Source organism: Mustela erminea, chromosome 1 (assembly GCF_009829155.1).
Source record: "Mustela erminea isolate mMusErm1 chromosome 1, mMusErm1.Pri, whole genome shotgun sequence".
NCBI lineage: Eukaryota > Metazoa > Chordata > Mammalia > Carnivora > Mustelidae > Mustela > Mustela erminea.
In genome coordinates, this window is record NC_045614.1 from 25297080 (window position 1) to 25306020 (window position 8941).

At 45.0% G+C, this 8941-nt stretch overlaps 1 protein-coding gene across 11 annotated transcripts in view; it reads right to left on the reverse strand.

Annotated features, from left to right (window-relative positions):
* Positions 1 to 4175, reverse strand: part of ERC2 (ELKS/RAB6-interacting/CAST family member 2) — a 901328-nt gene extending 897153 nt beyond the window's left edge. For all 11 annotated transcript variants that reach the window (XR_004280876.1, XR_004280875.1, XR_004280877.1 and 8 more), the window contains exons 1-2: positions 4095 to 4175; positions 3570 to 3644 (exon numbers count right to left, since the gene is read on the reverse strand). The gene's annotated coding sequence lies outside the window, so the exon portion shown is untranslated. The remainder of the gene's footprint in view (positions 1 to 3569; positions 3645 to 4094) is intronic.
* Positions 4176 to 8941: the final 4766 nt, after the last annotated feature.

Here is an 8941-nt window from a genome sequence, read left to right on the forward strand (position 1 = left end):
GTTGCTGTAGTTGGCTGCTGTCCTTTCAGGCACTGCACCTAGGTCCCCAGCAGCAAGAAGCAGAAAGGGGCCAAAGCTGTTGGGGTGTACTAGCCAAGTGTGTCCTCCTCATTTAGCTTTCAGGAAAGCCCCCATCCAACAACATCTACTTATATCATTGTAAGACCTGAGTCTCATGACCGCTGTGGGCTGTTACGGGAGTCTTGGAAAGTGAGATGGGCATATTCCCACCTCAAGCAAAATTGGAGTTCTTCTAGTTAGAAAAGAGATGAGGAATATTGGATAAGCAATCAGTAATGTCTATCCCAGTATTAAAGTACATATTTTATATAAAGTGCTAAGCACAGTAGTTAGCTGCTCAATCAAAATTGAGCTGTAATTACTGCTATTATTATGATTACTGTTGTTATTATCACCATTTACCTATCTTACCCTCTGGCCAAATGGAATAACTCATTATATCTAGATGTTCTTTTTTTTCATTTCTACTATATAGCATCTGTATATGCTATATGTATCTCCCACAGTATCTCTGCTTCAAGGTCCAGGAAAATGCCATTTAATCCAAGAAGTCTTTCCCGACACCTACTCCTAATAGTAAGTTCTATGAACCCACATCAGACAAAAACTCCTGCGTTCATTATTCCATTGAGGATAGTCTCTTGGAACACGGTAGTTCTAATAAAGAGTGCCTTGATAATTTAAGTAATTAATGTACATATTTTTCTTTAAGATTATATTTATTTATTTGAGAGAGAGAGAGTGAGAGAGAGCATAAGAGGGGAGAGGATCAGAGGGAGAAGCAGACTCCCCACTGAGCTGGAAGCCCAATGTGGGACTCAGTCCTGGGATTCCAGGATCATGACCTAAGCCAAAGGCAGTTTAACCAACTGAGCCACCCAGGCACCCAGCATGTACATATTCATATCCACATTTACAGTCCGTCTTCTAGAATCAAATATGGTATATTCCTGAAATGTCAAAGTAAAACACTAGCTTTATATGTCATAAAGTTAGTTGTGGGAGTGAGGGGATGAAGATTGTATTCCCCAAGAATAAGAAGAAAAAAGTAAAAAATTCTCTAAAAAACCATACGTTTTACATGTTGTCGGAGTTCAGATTATCATTCATCACATATCCCCTCCTCTACTATGGGCAGAGTCTACTTTTATCCATGGATGTTGATCTTCACCATGTGACATGCTATGTCCAAAAAGGCTGTTTGTGAAGATGACATTGCTTGTGCAGTTTGACTCAGCTATCAAATCCGGTTATCCACCATGAGAAGGGTATGCCTCAAGTAGCTGCTATCCCTCCCACTGGGGCCCCAGAACACATAGCAGACCAAAACCAAGTGCAGCCAGCAGCAAAGCCACCCGGGGAACCCAGCCTAGATCAGTCAAATTAGAGTCAACCTAAAAACTCAGGAGAGTGAGGGGCATCTGGGTGGCTCAGCGGGTTAAACCTCTGCCTTCAGCTCAGGTCATGATCTCAGGGTTCTGGGACTGAGCCCCGCATCAGGCTCTCTGCTCAATGGGGAGCCTGCTCCCCCCACCCCTCTGCCTGCCTCTCTGCCTACTTGTGATATCTGTCTGTCAAATAAATAAATAAATCTTTAAAAAAAAAAAAAAAGAAAACTCAGGAGAGTGAGAATTAATACCTGTTGCTGTAAGTCAAGAAGTTTTGATACACAACTAATATAACTTTATCAACTGACATATCTTAGCATTTCTTACATATTAATTTACTTTTTTTTCCTTTTCTTCACACACACACACACACACACACACACACACACAAAAGAAAAAAACAGACTGAAGAATCTCTGTGTCTGGTACACCCAATGATGACTGGATCATTTGGATCAACTGTTTTAGATATAGGACCTACAACTATCATTAATATCAGTCCTTTTCCATTTCCCATTTGTTTTATTTTTCTAAAATAAGGAAAATCACAATAAAGTATCAAGGAATAATTGCTGAAATTAAACCACTGGCTGGCAAGTAGTTCTCCCATATAACAGCCAAAATGTTAACTTCTTTTTTTTTTATTAAGATTTTATTTATTTATTTGACAGAGAGAGAGAGAGAGAAAGAGCACAAGCAGGAGGAGCAGCAGGAAGAGGGAGAAGCAGACTCCTCACAGAGCAAGGAGCCCAATGGAAAACTGGATCCCAGGACCATGGGATCATGAGCTGAGCCAAAGGCACACACTAAACCAACAGAGATACCCAGGCATCCCCAAAATGTTAACTTTTTAGCTGATAAAAGAGGTTAAAGATTGTCCCTAGTAAGATAAACAAAAATGTAGATTATACAAAATTAACCTCACCAAACTCAAAGACTATCTGTTGAGGTGAATTTATGGATTCCAACACCATTCATTCAAACTAATATTTGAGTATATGTCTTTCGGCAAATCACGATCATTGAATTTCACCAAAGGGAAAACACTGATAAGGCTTAAGTCTTGTGGCTTTTCCAACATAATAAAACAAGAGGGCCACACTACTTCAATAGAATAATTTTAAATACAATTATATTTTATCCCTAATGAAAAAGAGTCTCTTTGAAGGTGAAAGAGAAAATAAAATTCTAATCCCTTAGCAAAAGAAAAAAAAAGCCAAATGAATGATAACAGCCCATATTCAACCTATACCTATTCAGAACTCCAACTGGAAATATAAGGTATCAGTAAAAATAGAAGAGTAAGGATTTTGTTTTGTATTACCTTCTTTTAAATAATCATCATTACATTCGGAACCAAATTTCCACTGGGCCAAAGCTGACTTACTAGAAATATACACGAAGTTACTAAATTTATCTACTGGTGAAGTGATGGCATTCAGAGAGTCAAGGCACACATTAACATCGCAGTGGATTCTAAACGAAATAGAACTTATGTATGCTGGAAAAGTCCATACTTCAGCATGGACACATAGACGGCACAACCAAAATTTGAATTCAAGGCCATAGCCAAGGTCACAGGCTCTGGGTCAGAGAAATGTGCACTCAAGTGCTCACTCTTACCCTAAACTGTGGCAAGATACATAATCCCTTTTAGCTTCCTTACCTATAATTTGAGGGTAATAATAACCCCTACCTCATAGGAGCTCTGAAAGTTTTTAAAAAGATAATGCATGTAAAATACTCCACAAAGTGCTAACATTTACAAAGTGCTAGACTTCACAATAGTAATAATACTACCTTGACAAACCTGGCTTGGACATGAAAACCATCCTAATCAGTGCACTCTGGCTTACAATCTGTTCACGAAACAGCGAAGGCACAGCTTTATATTCACATCCACATACAGCTTCTATAAGGTAACAGGATCAACCAGTAATTTTTCTACTGAATTCAGAGAGAAGGGCACTGAAAAAAATAAGCCTTTCATTTATAGAGAATGAGGAGGAGCTGGTCCTGCTGCCCACACTCCAGCCACCCATGAAAAGTCTTGCTGATGAAACCATCACCATCCACACACTACCCTCCCAAACTGTGCAGGGTTTTTATTTAAGCACAGAGGCAGACAGACAAGATGGCTCACCTTAGAAGCAAACTCACCTTAAAGGCAAACTCTTCTACCCTCCGGAAGGGATCTTTCTTGACCTCACTGCCACATCCAAACTGACAGCCAAACTGTAAGTGAAGAAGGCAAGCCCTCACTTCCAGAAGTTGAGTCACACTGTCAAAAACTACAGGAACCCCTTCTATTCATGGTAATCCTAATAAAGTATGCTTGTCTGCTTCAAAAATATCTTATAAGTCCATTAATAGAGCCAAGAGCCAATTACAACTGTATACTGAGAAAACGATGTGACTTTACAAGGACAAGAGTGACCATAGGAGACAAAGTGCCACACCCTTTTCCCAGAGAGCTCAACAGTAAATGGTGTCTCTTATAAAGGAGCCTGCAATTCCAGAGAAATAGGTGGACGATTCTAACCCCCCAATACGTACCCCCATCAGTGCATTTTTTTTACACAGATCCATTTCATTTTCATTTTTAAGCCAATGGCCTGAGCATCCCCAACTACAACTAGTGAGGAGAGAAAGAGGAAAGAAAAAACAAACACGAGTCAAGCATACTTGCTTCTAAGCCCGTTTTCCAAGAGTTTCCTTCCCGCTTGTCTTGCCTCTCACAGCTGGAGCCTCATACCTGGTGGAAACCAATGGTTAAGTAAAACCACTGATTTAAAAAGCCAACCAGGAAACTAACCATGACAAGTGGGAGCTGCCCTCCTCTCCCGAGCGTTGATTGGCTCTTGAGGTTTTACCGGTCCCCGTTCTGCCCACATAAGTGGCAGGTGTGACTGTCAATCACAGAGGGACCTGACAATTCACCACTCCGGGAGTAAACTGCCTTTCATCCAGCAAAGGCAGGTAGCCGCCTAAAATCGATCCGCTCATAACAGAGCGGACCCTCCCTCTTTGGCAAGAACAGAGACCCTTAAGTACAAAATAAATAAGGCCGGGCCGATCCGCGAGTTTATGAGCGCTGTTTTATTATCCCGCACCAAAGCAACCCTTAATCTTCACTGTCCTAAGATGATCTTTCAAAGGCTCGGGCGAATTTTTTTTTAATGAGAATAAAAAATTAGGTACCACCTTCTAAGTACGCCTTTTCTTGTAAAATTCGGAGATGGGGAGGGAGAGGAAAGGAATGTCGTTCCATTTAATGTCACGTCGTATTCGTTTTCATACACCACCACACTCTACCCCTCCCCAATAAAGCCGGCTTCATTTTCCCTGACACGGATTTTTTTTTTTTTTTTCCTTAACACGCTCCCCTCGGAGCCCACCGAGGCAGCCAGGTACCCCACCCCCCTGGACTGGGGCTCCACCTTTCAACACTTTGTTCGGCTTGGGGTTCCCCGAGACCCTTGCCCCTGAGAACACCCACCCTCGAGGCAAGAGGGGGAAAGCCAGGAGAAAGAGGGGAAGCTGGAGAGAAGAAAGGCGATGGCAGTGAGGGTGGCAGCCGGAGAGGGACTGCGGGAGGTGGCCCGGGCCGCTGGGGCGAGCGAGCGGCGCCCGCGCGCCAGAGCAAGCCGTGCACTTGTTCCAATCCGGGGGTTTCTACATCAAGGCAAATCCGCCCTTAGGCCGCCCCATCCTTTCCTCCGCCCCAGAAAGCCCCGGTGGAGGCGGATGGTTCACCTCTCGGCTCCCCGCGATAACGCATTGCAGCTCCCCACGAGTGAGGGGGACCCGGCACGAGGGATGCCCGGCACGCGCGCCCCGAGGGAGCCGGGCGCCCAGCGGCCCCAGCCCCGGCGTCGACGTCTCACCTTCTGATGCTCGCCCCGGGGCCGTCCCACATGGATTTTTACAACCTCACGTCGCCCTGGCCCCGGGCGGCCGGGAGGAGCCGGAGCCGGCGCGGAAGCCGGAGCCCGAGCGAGCCGAAGAGGGAGGAGGAGGAGGAGGTGGAGCGGGGCGGGGAGGGAGGGCACGGCTCGGAGGGCCGGGGCTGTGCGCGGGGCCGGGCGGGGCTCACGGCCGAGGGGGCGGCACCCGCCGCAGTCCTGAGACGCGCGCTCGCGCGGCGCTGCCAGAACTGCGCTCTGCCGGGCCCCCCGCCCGGCCGCTCCGCGCGCTCGCCCGCTCGCCCTGACTCACATTCCCAGCATTCCCGAGGAGCCGCTGGGGGGGCCGGGGCTGGGACGCGGGCGCCTCCGCGGGAGGCAGCAGAGAGCGCCTGGCCCCGCGCCGCGGGGGGTCTTCGAAGAGCCTCCTCCCAGGTAGCTGCCTTCTCAAAGCACCTGGTCCTCATCTCCTCTCCCGGACTCCTCTTCTCGGGTACCCTCCAAAGGCTGCCAGGCACTCCTGGGACTGGTCAGGTGGCTTTGGCGATAGGGACAGGGAAGGCACTCGATAGAGGGGATGCAACTGTCTTGTAAGTTAAGCTTGGGGGTCGGGGGGAGTCGGGGTCCCCATACCCTGGCACCCTCCTGTTAGCTTAATCTTGTTTAGGAGAGTGAAGGGATTTCGTAAGGTTTTCACTTCCCCGTTCCCTAAGGAAAAGAGAGAATGGAAGATGAAAAAAAAAAAAAAATCATCATCAACCTCATAGTTATCATTCATTGAATGCCTTCTCTGTGCCCTCCAATGCGTGTGCATCGTCCCATTTAAGGTAGAAAGATGGCGTCAGAGTTCATTCACACACACACACCTCAAAATAATGTGCAGCAAGAGTTAGACACGTTTTTCATTGGAAAAAGCTACCATCCAACAAGTCTGGAGCCCCAGCCACTACCATTTTATATTGGGGAGAAGACCTTACTGGAATCTCCAGATTTGGTCTCACACTGAGTAGTCAATTTGCAAGACTAAAGCAGTGATTTCCTTCCTGTCCTGATGAGTCTGCTGCTGGCAATGTCAGCGACCAAACCTAAATGTCTCCTGCTGGGAAGCTCTAACAAATGAAGCTGAATCCAGCCATGGATGTCTGGACCAGCAGAGGTACAGAATCAGCACAATGATTAGGGATGACTCCTTCCTTCCTCCCACAATGGGAATTGAAATATTAAATGAAGGAAGTAGACTCGAGTCAAACGCCCTGTTCCTTAAGCCTTCCTTTTACACCTCTGTGTTCACTGACTCACGGCCCCTGAAGCCTCTTTGCCCTTACCCTCTTCTTTCTCTCAGCCACCAAGAAACCAGCACCCATCATTCTGTTGACCTGGCTGCTCCAGGGTAAAAGCAAGCTACACCTGTTGCGTTTAGTTCTCTTTGTACCTCCTTGACAGCCTCTGCTAAAACGGCCTGTTAAATAGATGGATGGATGGATAGACATATAGATGTACTTTGTTGAGAGTGCTTTAAGAAGTCCTAAAATCCCTTATCTTTTGAAATGTGACCAGCTTATTGACTCCCTCCTATATGCACCACTTACATTTCCTCCACTACTCTCACAAAAACTTCATAAGATATTTACTCTCTTTCAGAAAGTCATGTAACATATCCAGCTGAGAATGTATTTAAATCTATGCCTAAAGCTCACCACTCTTGGCCATCCATTCTCTATCCCTTTGATCCATAGGTTCTAAACAAGAATCGCTGGACTTCGTGGGGACAATTTCCTGTGTGTATGCCGATGTGCATTTTTCCCCCAGAGAGAAGATCTATGGTTCTCAACAGATTTCTTTGCATTGGGTCCTTGAAAAAGTTAAGAATAACCACTTTAAACAGAAAACAACTTCATGTAGTAAAACAAGGACTGGAAGTTTAGGGATCTTAAGTCATCTTTATCCTCTCTGGGACTTAGTTTTCTCATCCGAAAAATTTAAAAGCTGACCTAAAGGATCTTAAGTACACTACAGTAAGGGAGACAGGCAAGAAAACAGGCCATTACAATATGGCTTATGAAGGAACAATGCTGGGGTGCCTGGGTGGCTTAGTTGGTTAAGCATCTGCCTTCGGCTCAGGTCATGATCCTGGAGTTCCAAGATCAAGCCCTGTGCCAGGCTCCCTGCTCAGCGGAGAGCCTGCTTCTCCTTCTGCACCTTGCCCTCCATTAAGGGAGCCAGTTTGTGAATTGTGAATTGTGATTTGAATCTCTTGCTCTGTCTCTCTCTCTCTCAAATAAATAAATAGAATCTTAACCACCACCACCCCCCCCCCCAAAAAGGAGCAATGCTCGAGGTACTCTAGGAGCATATGGAAAAGACAGAGAGCCCTTACCCTGGGGCTCAGAAATGGATTCCCAGGAAAATGTCATCAAATTTGCTTGCTATATTCACACTCCCTGTCCCACCCTGTGCTCAGCCCAGAGTAGCAGCCTGCATACTCTGTGAAGCCAACCATAGGAGACTGAATCTTTGGAGAACACCTGCCCCTGGGTGGGCTGTCACAAGCTCTCCCCACAGTATTTGAAACTAGGCCATTGGAATGAGTCAGCCAGTGGGTACTGAGTGAGCTTGTAGCCCAAATCAGAACTAGGACACCCAAAACCATGGTGCCAAAGTCACCAAAAAATGAGCTCTAAGACCTTGGTTCATTGGCAGAAAGGAGAATAGACAGCCAAGTAGACAGAAACTGAGATTCCTAAAGGTCTGAAAGATTCGAATATCTACCTGCTTACCTGATAATACTGATGTGGGTATCTAACTGGCATCTCAAACTTGATCTGTTCTAACAGGACTCTGGATTTGTGTGTACCACATCTCTTCTCTCCCAAGGTCACCCATCAGATTAATGACACCACCCTTTAACCAGTTGCTCACGTACAAACCTAGAAACATCTTTGATTCCCCCTTTTGCTTATACTACACCTTTATCTCATCAACCAATTTTATCAGCTCTGCCCAGGACCATATTGGAGCTTGACACCAAAAGAAAACTGTGTACTCCTATGTATATATGTATATGTATATATATACATATACATATATATACATATATGTATATATATATATACTCCTATGTATGTATATATATACATTATATATATATAAAAGCTCAAAAAATATATATATATATATATTTTTTTTTTTTAACTAAGTAGAAAAAGTTAACAAAATCTCCACACTGAAAAAAACACAACTGTATCTAAAGCCCCATGTTGCCTAATATGTTTGGTCACTACTGCCAACCCTCATAAACCCAGCCAGTAGGTAAACACAATGGCCAAGTGGCCCAGGAACTGAGCACTTGTTAGAAATGATTATTCTTGTTGCACGATGATACAGAGTCATAAAACACAGCAACAGCAACCTCTCTCTCTTTTATATACACAACTAGGAAGTTTCAAGACTGAGATTCAAATCACAATTCACAATTCACAAACTGGCTCCCTTATATGGAGGGCAAGGAGAGACCAAGAAAGAAGCAGACCACTCCAGATAGGTAGGTGGCAAGTTAAATAAGAAAAGGAAGGCTTATCTCCAGTGATTCCAAGATGAATAGATCTCTGCACCTGCCCATCAGAATCT